The sequence below is a fragment of the Pinus tabuliformis genome, chromosome 6 (genome assembly GCF_031772625.1).
Source record: "Pinus tabuliformis cultivar Carrire ecotype Pingquan chromosome 6, CPIR1, whole genome shotgun sequence".
Classification (NCBI taxonomy): Eukaryota; Viridiplantae; Streptophyta; class Pinopsida; order Pinales; family Pinaceae; genus Pinus; species Pinus tabuliformis.
Window position 1 is genome coordinate 1534761746 of NC_142292.1, and position 12785 is coordinate 1534774530.

Sequence of the window (12785 nt, forward strand, 5' to 3'; positions counted from 1 at the left end):
AAGGTTTCTGCATGTGCTTCTTTCGAACCTCCTTCGTTGAAAGCCTAGGTCTCAACATCAATAGATTTTTCATCTACTAGCTCATCGTCTACCATTCTAGATGATGCGTATGTGAACCTTCTTTCTCAGGATGATGCACCAGGTACCACCGCCGCATCATGTAGTCAGTCTTCCTATCGTCTACCCATATTCCATTTTGATGAGGACATCATGGAAGCTATGTCTACCGCTGATTATCCTTGGAACGATATGCACCATCGTGCATACTTCCTCCCATATTTGGAGTCCAGCACTCTAAATACATCCAGTATGCCCACAGAATACTGGGGGGCACATAGGCCCCTACATCTCCTTATCATCCTTTGGAGGATATCATGCTAAGTTTGGCTGAGATGCTTGAATCCATTTTTTGAGCACCCGACACACAATGGCGCTCCACAAACTCCTCCTGCTAGGGGGCATCATTTTCATCTTTACATACCAGATCATTCCCCTCCATCACATATGTTTGCGGGCAGTATCCCATGCTTGGGGGCATGATGTTTTTCCCCTAGACATATTCTCAATTGATTAAAATAAGTCTCGGCCTAAATCCCATTGGATCTAGGCATGATCGATTATCCTCCCATTCCTTAGATAGTTTGTCCTATCGGCCTCCCCGTCGAGCCATATGCATATCGCATATCATAGACGTTTGATACCATATCTTTAAATATTCTACTCTATGTCCACATAGTCCCCATGTTTGACTTAGTGGGTGAGAATGATTCTAGACCTCCTCTACTAGTTCATTCTTGTTTTCCTCTTCCCTTAATTCTTCACCAAGAACCATCATTCTAACAAGCATTAAGGCCATCTTGAGATGAGTAAGGCCACCTACTTGAAAGTCGAAAATCCTGATTCTGACGTTCGGTTTGTCCACTATGATCTCCACAAGATTGAGAGCCTCTTCCTCCTCTCCAAATTCACCACAACTCACTTAGCAAATGAATTCAAATTGGAGGGGAAAAGTCCTTTTATATAAAAGCACATATTTTTTTTCTATTGCCCATTGCGATCAAACCGTAGCTCAGTTTGACACACCATCAGCACCGTTGGAAATATCCCATCGAGTACTATAATGGGTCTTTCTTAGTTTTTTATGATTTGACACTTCACCTAGAAGCCATTTTTCCAAGAAGGGTCACTTCGTCGCCTCTTAAAATCAAATTTATTCATATCCGACACTTGTACCTTAGGGACCACCTTCCCTTAATACTGGTCATCCCACGTGTCGATTTTCATCATGAGTAACCATCAGTCGCTCATGTTTTCATGGTCCACACCGAGACTATTCTGTGTGGTAGTGTCATCGAGTCACCCTTGTTCAGAGCATCCGCGATGAACCACCTTTGCATCCATTGAGTCCATTTCACATCTCATTATATCATATCACAATATTCCATCCATATTTGCATACCATTCATCCCGTGTTGCCCATTTTGGCCTCTATTCATATTGTTCCCCATCCCCTCCGAAGTCGAGTAAGTCGCTGCCAGGTCAACCATGCACTTTATGCTCTGACAAGGGAATTCATCTATTTGTCACTCAATACCACCTTTTCCATTGTCCCTGGTGTCATTCCATCAATCACACTATTATTTTCCCTCGTGCTGTAGTTGAGGATCCTTATTGCCTCACCTATGGAGGGCCTTATTTTGTCAACATCGACACATCTATTCTAGAAGAACAACCTAGAGGGTGGTGTATCTTGGTTCCAGATTCCACCCTTGTTTGGTTCCTCAGATCAAGCAAAGGGACTCATCATTGCCCTTTGACTTGGTTGTTTCATGCTCATGATTCATACACTTGATGGTCCAGTGATGTTGTAGATTGTGCCAGTGATTCCCGAGTGTGTGTGAGATGTTTCAGACCTCATGAGAGGGTAGCCCCCCACATGCCCGGATGACTTCATATTATGCTACAGCCTTAGACGTAGTTCCGCAGATTTGATGGGTTTGGTTCTTACTGATCGTAGTCTTCATAGCATGCACATCTCCTTCAGACGATCCATTAAGTTTTGCAGAGACCTTCCCAGTTCAGCAGGGCTTCTTCGGTTGTTCTACCCTCCCTCCCACACATTTTTTTAGGGAAGGGCCATTATATCTCATGTACTCAGATGTTATTGTATTCAGTCCTGGCTCATATGTTTTCCAAGTGCATTATGTATATGGGACACATTGTATTTTTTTCTGGCTGATTTATGCCAGCATGTCATGTACCATTTAGCATGTACTTCATTGCTTAACTTCATGTTTCTAGGCGCATCATTATTTTTGTACTAAGTTATCTCGACGGGTATAGGTATGCCTCCCCCGCCTCACTGAGATCCGGTACCACAACATGAAAAGAGACTTTCATTGGTCTTGCCCCCTCTGTCCCTATCCTCTTTCATTTCAGCTCCATTGGTCTCTCTCTCTCTCTCTCTCTCTCTCTCTCACTCTCTCTCTCTTTGACTCCACTTCATTTTCTAGTGATTGTGTCCTTATAACGTACTGTGGTCATACGTTTTTCTCCTAACACTTGTATGTTGGGGGGAATCTGTTATCATAAAAAAATGATCATCTAGCCATAATTTACTAGATGGGTAAAAGTACACCATGTAGGGCCAATTTTACCAGAGTAAAATTGCTTTCACTATGAGAAATTACTTAATAAACCACATTTGTTAAGCAATTTATAATTAAACCCATGAAGAATAATTAAGTAAATCACTATTTATTTAATTATCTTCTAGAAATAATTAATTAAACCATTGTTTAATTAATATTCCTTGTCACATTTGACCCAGCTATGAGAAATAAATAGATAAGTAATTAATTATCTTATCTTTTCTCTAGGAATAATTAATTAATCACTAATTAATTATTATTCCTTGTCAAGTTTGACTAAATCCCATAGGAATAATTAAACAAATAATTATTTGTTTATTATTCCTTGACCATATTTCTTGAGATGATAAACAAATCATTTATTTATTTATTATTTTTAAATAAAAGTTTAAATACCTTTTCCCTCCAAACTAAATATAATAAAATATTCCAAGTAGTTAATTCTAGAGTGGGGTTAATAATATTTTATTATTGCTCATTATTTGAAGATAACCTAATATTTTGTTATAAATAGAAGGGTTTTCCATTCATTATTCACTTTTGATCATTTTATTTGCTGCACTCACTCTTGTAACTCTGATTATTATCATTGTCACACACCATTTTTCTTTTTGATTTGAGTTCTTACTGAGCTCAAATATTTCATTTGTTGGGTTTTACACATTATAGAGTCTATCGAAAAGCTGAAGACATTTGAGGATAACCAAGAACCCATCTCATAGAGGGGGATTGGTAACATTTATTTGTTCCCTTCACAGGTGTTGTTTAACAAAATATATTCTTTACATATCTTGTTTCCATTAGATTATTGTAGTTACCGCATTTATTACTATTTCGTTTTGCTATTTAACTATGATTGTGGCATAGATCGAGCCTTTGGCAGGTTTGTTTCTATCATTTGCTATAGATCCACAATGTTTAGCAACCATTTATATTGATAAGATTGTTTGTCATCCACAATCTTAGGTGATTTCTTTTCGTACACATAATGAGAAGAAAACACTATAACAATAGGAAGCACAAGTTTCTGCATGGAGTTTGTGAGGGAAAGGAAGTAGGAGCTTAGAAGGCTAGGAATTTGGCTAAGTATTAGCCAAATGGATTCAGTCAAGTAGAGGATAGAAAATACTTGTGCAGGTTGAGCTCAAGGTTGAGCAAAGCATATTGTATTCATCCACGACTTGCCTAGGAAGAAGTGAGATAGACAAAGATAGTGCAGAGGTTACTTAGTCTTGAGCATATCATTGTAATCTTCTCATATTTTCTTTGAATAATGCAATATAGATATGGCAGAGGTTTTTAGCTATGCCTTTCCCTATAAAACAATTGTGTTATGTGTAATTGAATTCTTTCTCTTATATGCTTAGTGATTTCATCAATCATTTATTGTTTCCATTGATGAGTAGAGTAGATTCAAGTCAATTGTTTTAGCATATTACAATCTGCAGTTTGAATCTACAAGGAATTTCTATAGAAAGAGACAATGGTGGGGGTCCAAGTGGAATAAGCAGATGGCCACCAATATTTACCTTGATCATTGAATGTGAGATGTTTTCATTATAATCAATTGTTGAGATATTTTCCTAATACCTTAGTTGAGGAGGAATGTCGCATCTATTTAAAACAACTCAATGAACATTGTTGATATGTGGCTACTACAAATGAGGCTCATAAGCAACATATTAAGGCTTAATGTGATAAAAAATTTCATCCTTGAGTTTTCTTAGAAGAAAACTTAGTTTTGGTCTATGATCAAGATAACAAAAACTTGGGTACATGTACGTTTTAACCCATGTAGGACACCCTTACATTGAGAGGCGTGTTTTACAAAAATGAGCTTATGATTTTGTTGATTATGAAGACACCCTTTTGGAAGAGCCTTGCAATGGGCTCTACAAGAGGTAGCAATCCTTTGCAATCCCCTTGTACATCTTGTATATAAGTTATTTTGATTTTTCTTTATTTCACTTTGATTTTTATTCCATTTCTTTCATGCTTTTTTCTTGATTAACATACGTCATCAAAGACAATGATATATGTAGGATTTATAGATGGTGCTAATAAAAGCACTAGGAAAAATGCTTCCATGGCTTAGGTGAATTATTCTCCCATGAGCCAAATTATGAAATTAGGTGGAATTTGCATTGGCCATGTGACCAATAATGTTGCTAAGTATAGTGAAATTATTGAACTTCTTTCTAAATCTATAACATTAGCATATGGAATATGATTGTCCATTTGGATTAATAATTTGTGGTCTATTACTTGAATAACATTTATCATTTGTGAGATCATATTCTTCTTCAAAAGTATTTACTGATGAAACTTCTAAGTACTAATTTGAATTTATCACTTATACTTATGTGCCAAAAAGATTTAATGAATTGATAAATTTGTTACTCAATTTTGTTTTAAATTGGCATTTTCCACAAAAGTTTAATCAAATCATGCATGTATATAATCATAAAAAACCAATCACATAATTTTATGGATCTATAAGTAGAATCAAAATAATATGTACATGCAATAAAAATGACATATTATGTGAAAAATATATGCAATTTCATATACAAAATTGGAATTTACAACCTCTAATACAAAATGGGTTTATATCTGCTAAGAAAAATGAGGATACAATGAAGACTGCTCAAAATCTAACTCGAAAATTGAAGCCTCTTGTACTCTGTGGTACTAGATGATTGATGTTTCCAATTTCCATAGGTTCCATTGCCATAGTAGCGGTACTCTTGCCACATGTATTGACTACCAAAACTCGTTGTAAAGTCTTCCATGTTTCCTTGTACACAAAAAGTATACTATATTTACTGTAGACAATGGCTACCAAAAGTGACCTAGGGGGGCTTCACCTTGTTGATCAATATCTTATCACATTCATTCATAAATGGGGTTTCTAAATCATGAAAAGTAAAGTCAATATATTGTATGTATTGAGGGGTGATTATAGGTGCGAGGGGTATTTGTAGCTCTTGGGGGATATAAAAAGGGGTATTTAGTAAAAATAAAGGAAAAGTTTATTGGAAAATGAATTGTGATAGGGTTCAACAAAGAGATATTAGGAAATATTTATCAATATATATTCAAAATAAGGGTAATATTTAATATCCCATAATTGTGAGTGATATGTCATGAGTTCACTAAGTGAAAATATGAAGAAATGACCCTAAAATTAGACAAAGCAAAGTGTCTCAGTTATAACAGAAATAACACAGACCTTTTTAAAATGATCCTACATAGAATTCAAAATTCCAACACCTGCACCATTAAATATTCACCACCTACAAGATAAAATTGGATAAAAACAAAAGATGTGCTCATAATGATAATGGTTTATCCTTTTACCTATGCAAATATGTCTACTTATGTGTCTCACCAATAACAAGTTAATGTTAAGAAAGTCATGAAAGAGGCATGGGGATTGAAGCTCTGCCTTTTGATTCTAGTCAATCCCTTATTCAATAATAATCCAATGAAAGCAAGAGAATCTATTTCACCAATATAAATCTACAATTAAGTTTAAAAATCATTTCTTTTTAAATAAATATAAAATTATTTGAACTAAATGATATAATCCATTAGATGAAGGAACAAAAATATTAAAAAGAAATTAGGTAATAATGGAGGAATCTCCAACCATTGTTACTTTTCGGATCTCACATGCCTTTTACCTTTATAAATACACTATCAATACACTATGGATGTTTTTGCTTTATTGTTTGTAATAATATATATCACCAAACCATAATCACCTAGGAACCAAAAACAATCCTAGTGAATATTAATGTGCTTACTTTCCCTTTTATCCAATTATCATAAAATGTCTTCTTTCTTTTTCATATTTTTTCGTTTTAATTCAATTTAAATTTAAATACATATATACATAATTAAAATTTTATAATGCTTTACCACTATAGTTACTTAATCCATAGATTTCACATAAAAACCTTTTAATGAAAATTCATGTTTAATAGTTCTTTCACTCCATTCTTTAATTATCATAAAATACATATTCTCAATTAGATTCAAATGATTAAATTAAGCAATTTTGAAGTAGGTTGTTTTATTTATTTATTATTCAATTGGTGATAGATTTAAAATATATTTTGAATATATAAATTAATTTAGTTGGTTAAAATAAATATTTAGATGGTACAAATTTTACAATTTCTTACCACCCAAAATTAACTAAAAATATATTTAAAAACTAAAAACATCTAATAATTAAATTATCTATATTTTAATTTTTATTTAATCAAAATATTTTTTTCATTTTTCTTTTTTTTTGTTTGGCTAAAGCTAAGAGCCTAAATAAACAAGATAGCACAAGACCAAAATATCTGGCAATAGTGAAAGCTTGCCCAATTAAAGAATACCCACTAGTACATCGAGATGATATGAGATATTGCCCAATTAGCAAATCACATACAATAATGACTGTCCCACTACTCTAACAATTATGATATATTCTCACAATTATGATAAGTTTCTCCAAAATATATATATATGAGTAAACCAAAATATTTGGTAAAAATAAAAGCCCGTCTCTTTAAGGACTACCCATTAATACATCATCTTAATGTGAAATAATGAGACATTAGCTAATTACAAACAATAATGACTGTACCCACTATGACAATTATGATATACTCTCACCATTATGATAAGTTTCTCCAAAATATATATATATATATGGGGGGTTGAGTCCCTCTGATCTGAGTATTTTGAAAATTTCAAATACTGTGTCTGATGTATCCAAACCTATAAAACATAAGAAGAAGAAGAAGCATGGAAACTGCCAAAGTCAGACAGGCCTTCGCAGTGTCTTGTTCTTGATCTTACAAGCACGGTCAATTCCACTCTGAAGCCTTGCTGCCGAATTCATCATTCTGTCTGAATCATCAGGAAGAATGAGAGGCCATAGCATTTTGTGCTTTAACTGCGTCCTCATGCGAAAGCTTAATTGCAACTAGTCGCTCATCCTAGCCATCATTTCAGGGCTCATGTTTTTTCCTTGACGAGAACAAGTGTGTCATGGCTGGAGCATTTATTTCTTGTTTGCTCGCTCCACATTGCAGATTTGACAGCGAAGTCAAATTGTCGGTCACGATTTGACTAATGCCATCAAGCAGCATCAGTAGCCCACGAGCTGTTCAATGACAGAAAATGAAAACAACTGTGTCTACAAGATGCATTGAACAGTCCCAACTCAAGGCCGCGGCAAGTTCCATCTCACATTATTCGCACAGAAATGTGTAGATGGCACAATGCATTGAAGTCAAGAGTGTACAGCAGACAGCTTGAGATCGTTTCAATTCACAGACAGGTCGTCCTTCACGATTTTTTATCCCTCCATAAATCAGATCTACCATTTGATTGGAATGCCCACGTGCACGTCCAGCAGCCAATGAACAGTTGAAAAGGAAATCTGAGGCGAATAGAACAATTGAAGCACGGCGATTCCTATTTCCACCACAAATTCATATTTAATGCGCCCTGACATGCGAGGGCGATAGCGAAATATAACGCACACCGTCATGACTGGAGGAAAAAAAAACGGCGCGCCTTATATTTCGCTATCGCCCCCACATGTCAGGGCGCATTAAATAGGGATTTGTGGTGGAAATAGGAATCGCCATTGAAGCACGAAGAGCCCATGTGCCATCGCTATCGAGAAATAGAGCGTTCCATTCAAGGTTTTACTATGACTGAATGCCAAATATTAATGATATGCTCTACTTGGAGAGAGAGAGCGAGTGCTATTTCCCTAGCGTGTCACATAGAATTTAAAATATTATAGAGGTGGAAATAGGAACTGACGGTTAATCTTATCATGATAAATGATAATGAAGTTAAAAGTTGAAAAGTTTCACTTCATATGAAATTGTAAAATTTCATATTTTTATTTGAGAACAATTGGATTGTGTTGTCAAAATTGAATTGGTAGGTCTTATTATTTATATCGTATATTTTCATAATTAGGGTAATTATATAAATTAAATAGTATTAAAAGCGGATTGATATCAAAACACTTATTTCATTGTATATTTTAAGTGGTTAAAATTAAAAAAATTATAAGAATTAACTAGGCTATAACTTTTTTTTGTATCTAAAGGAACCGACAACTCAACTGGTCTCATTGGGTTGATTCCAATTGCTACCACTATAAACTCAACTTTTTTGTACTAAAGGAATAGGCAATTGGGTTGGTCGCATACCCGTGTGACACGGGGTTGATTCCAATTGCTACCACTATAACTTGCTACCATTATAACTTCAATTGGGTTGCTCTCCTATTTGTGTCACTAACACGAGGTTGATTCCAATTGCTACCACTATAACTTGCTACCATTATAACCTCAATTGGGTTGCTCTCCTATTTGTGTCACTAGAGTTGATCCGAGTTTCTACAACTATAACCTGTAGGTGCTTACGTTACTCGTGTGACACTGGGTTGATTCCAATTTCTACCACTATAACTTGCTACCATTATAACCTCAATTGGGTTGTTATCCTATTTGTGTGTCTGAGGTTGATTCCAATTTCTACCACTATAACCTATAGGTGCTTACGTTACTAGTGTGATACAGGGTTGATTCCAATTGCTACCACGATAACCTCAATTGGGTTGGTCTTGTTCTTGTCTGACATTGGGTTGATTACAATTGCTACCACTATAAATTGCTACCATTATAACCTTAGAGTTGATTCCAATTGCTGCTACTATAACCTCTAGGTTCTTAAGTATGCCACTTCTACAGGCACAAGTGAATTGAGGGGATTTGAAGATAGAATCTCTTGGCACATAAGATTTCATTTTCATGGCCATCGAGTTGCCCCTTGTGGTTAAATAAATTACAACTTTATTTAAAATAATAATACTAATTACTAATGATAAAAAGATTTAATATATAAGTTAAACATATATATTTAAAAAAACATATAACAAGGTTCTCAACCAAGGAGATTCACCACCACTTTATCAATGAGATTTTGTTACAATACCATGGTTTATCAATACCACATGCCCAAGAAAACATTACTCATTTCATTCACATGAAGTTTTTTTAATTAAAGAATTTAATTAAAAGAGAAAAATAGGCATAACCACTTTGAAAATAAATGTCAACCTTTGAATTGTGTGTAATACTAAGAATATTATAGAATATTGTATGGAGGATAAATCCCTACCATCCACCTAATAATTATTGATAATTAAATTAGAATTCTAGAAACCCTATTTCAAAATAGATTTGCATATAGGCATAATTATTATTTGTTTAATTCATACATTTAGTGATTAGAAAAAAACACTTATTAAACCTAGAGGTTCACTCTACAGCCTAGTGTGAAAGCTATGCGTAAGCATGTAAAATAAAAATATTCCTTCTTTAAATAGAGAAACATTGTGAGCTATAATAAAAAGAAAAAAGAATATGCTATGCATGTTTAATTAGTTGTCCATATCACCTAATATAATTTCATGTAAAATAATTAGAAGTAAAAAAAATATGTGAATAAGATGTTAAAACCTTATATTTTTCCAAATTATTTTAACACGTTATTTAAATAAATTATATGTCTATATATAGAAAAAAGATGTTAATTTTTTTTATTTTATTGTTGTATATAATGAAATATCCAATGTAAGTTATGAATAAAATATTGTAATATAAATTAATGTTGAAACATAAAAATATATGACATTCAAGAATAAAATTTAAACAATGAAAACTTACACATTATTTTTGTTCATTGACAGCCAGTCAGCCATCAAACTTGCCAAGAACCCAATTTTTCATTCAAAGACAAAGCATGTGGACACCAAGTATCATCATATCACGTCTCTCATTGCCAAAGATATCCTCAAACCAGTTTATTGTTCTTCCAAAGATCAGATCTCCGACATTTTCACGAAACCGCTTGGCAGAATAAAATTTACTAAGTTCAAGGATGAACTTGGTATCTGTTGTAATGTATCTTTAGATCATAGAGAGGAATGTTAGATGATCCAAAAAAAACTTCTTAAAAACAAATTACCCAACACAACTTATCTCCCCAATTTACAAATTACAAATAAACCTCCTTATTAGTCCATTACAATAAATTCCCAAAATTACAAAGTGATCAGATCTCTTTAAAATACAATATGCATCAAATTACCCCACAGGAAAAAAAAACTTTATGATCAACCTGGCAGGTGGCAGGCTTCACTTTAGCTTTACGCTGGCAGGCTTCATTGATTGGCAAACTAGCAACGCTGCTCCACCATCGACCATGCAGCTACTTCAAGACAAAGGAGGTACGTAAGGAGAGTCATTTTCTTGGAAGGCGGATCCGTTCTGTTCAGGAACCATATGAGGAAGGACTGGTTGCGTGTTCAATTCCCGGTTCGATGACAATTGGTACCAAATTGCATGCTGATTGTTTACAAGAAATGAGGTGCGCTGATGTACTAAAAACGTCGGAAAAAATCCATCTCAACCTTTCGGTGGCGGATTTGCTGCAAAACTAGACTTGCTGAATGGAATGCCGACACATGAATTTTCGGTTAAAAAAAAAAAACTGCAAGAAGTTTGATCTGGCACTGTAAAGTCCTGGGGACAAAATAAGATCTGTCTCCCAAACGAAATGCGTTTTTGATGGTATTCAATTGCTCCCAGAAGCGTGCGATCTGTTACCTTCTTCGTAACCTAGAGGTTGTGCCAAACTGGGGAGATTTGGTCCGCAGATATACAGCAAATCTATATTTCAAATTTAGTTTCAAATGACAAACTATGTCGCTGTTACATAATAGTTAATCCACGTACAGATATATATTGAATATCACAGTTAGTTTTCAAACACGATCCAAGGACATGATAGGCCAAAACTACAGTTTCTCTCACAGATTTCAAATAGAATCTCGGGAAAAGGAACCATATATCAAATTACAAGATATGCAATATGCTATCTAAGCCTGCAAATGCGTCCCCTTTTTCCAGAATTATTTACACGCTCACATTCATCAATCTATTCGGAATACACGTTAATGGGCTCGCTCAATGCATTTATTGAGGTGCTGAAACTCTCTTGGCATATCCTACAGGAAGCCTCCTCAATAAGATCTTTCTGATCCATGCAACATTCCACACTACTCTCGTGGTCGCAGAAAGGGCCTCTGAAAACTGTGCTGAGCTTTTCACACAGAACAAGCCATCGAATATGGCACAAAAATGGTTTGAAGAGGAGAAAATAATAGAACTTCAAGATACAGCAATTTGATAATAATACAAAAAATTGATTTTCAGATTTAAAAAATCTAAAATCAATAAAATAATAAAATTTCTTTTCCTTTTAAACAAAACTGTACAATTTCCATACCAATGATTTGCTGGCCAATTGAATGGAGTTTTTCAGGACTTTGTTGAGTTGGAAGATCCTCCTCACATCCACTGCAACATCACTGGAGCTCTGAAACCACAATAATGGCAGAAGTGTCCTCAGACACGTAATTTTATTAATCAGAAAAAACAATTACATAATTGATTTGCAAGAGCTTACACCCTAACAACCAAACACTCTTGCAATGAGCTATTTATAAGCTCCATGTCCTAACTACCTCTAATTATGGATCACTTATTAAATAACAAGTGTCCATTTACATTAAATGCTATTCAAACCAACTAGTTAACTAATCTCCTAAAATAGAGCCTAAGATAAGACACATTTGGAGAGTCATATCTTGTTACAACAATATACTAATTTCTAATTGTCTCCATTAATTAATTAATCATTCTAGAATAATAATTATTAATTTAATTTCTTAAATTAATAATTATTTTATTTCAATTTTATAACCTATGATAATAAATTATTTTTGGATCATCTAACAATTTTTATGCATTCTAAAATAACTTTGCACTTGAAGAAATTTGATCCTTCCCGACTCATGTTAGATCTATGCTGATTTTTAATTTGAAAAACAAGCATATAAATTCAAATGAATGTTCTCATTATCTAGACAATCAATTAGTATAAGTTTATCTTGATTCTAATCAACCAAATCCCCATTGGGATCAATCACAAGATGTAAATCCTTTTTTGACTACAAAACTTGGAAAAAAATTATACATTTAG